The following is a 375-nucleotide window of genomic DNA, read 5'->3' as shown; positions in this document are numbered from 1 at the left end:
GTCTCTTCACAATGTGGAGAATTCTTACCAGCCCAGCCCGGGCAGACCCTTCCCAAATGTGTTGCATTGTATAATCCGGCCAAGAAATACTGCACTGAAAAAAAAGTAGACTGTAAATAAATTGTTTGCTAAATTTGTTCTGTCTATTTTTGCTACTGGAGAGAATCATCTAGAATGATTAACCAGTCCGAAGGCTTCAGTTGGATTGCAACAATGCAAGTCGCTAAGGGGGGGGGGGGGTTGGGGGATAGTGAGGTATTGAAAAAATGGAATTTAGCAGAGATAATATAGCCCAGGAGAGCCAGAGTAAAATAATTCAGACTTAGAGTCCATGTGTGATTAAAATATAAAGTTTTTACTAAATTCTAGCATGGG

The sequence above is a fragment of the Gekko japonicus genome, unplaced genomic scaffold (genome assembly GCF_001447785.1).
Source record: "Gekko japonicus isolate JY-2015 unplaced genomic scaffold, Gekko_japonicus_V1.1 scaffold153, whole genome shotgun sequence".
NCBI lineage: Eukaryota > Metazoa > Chordata > Lepidosauria > Squamata > Gekkonidae > Gekko > Gekko japonicus.
Note: the sequence above shows the minus strand (reverse complement) of the source record.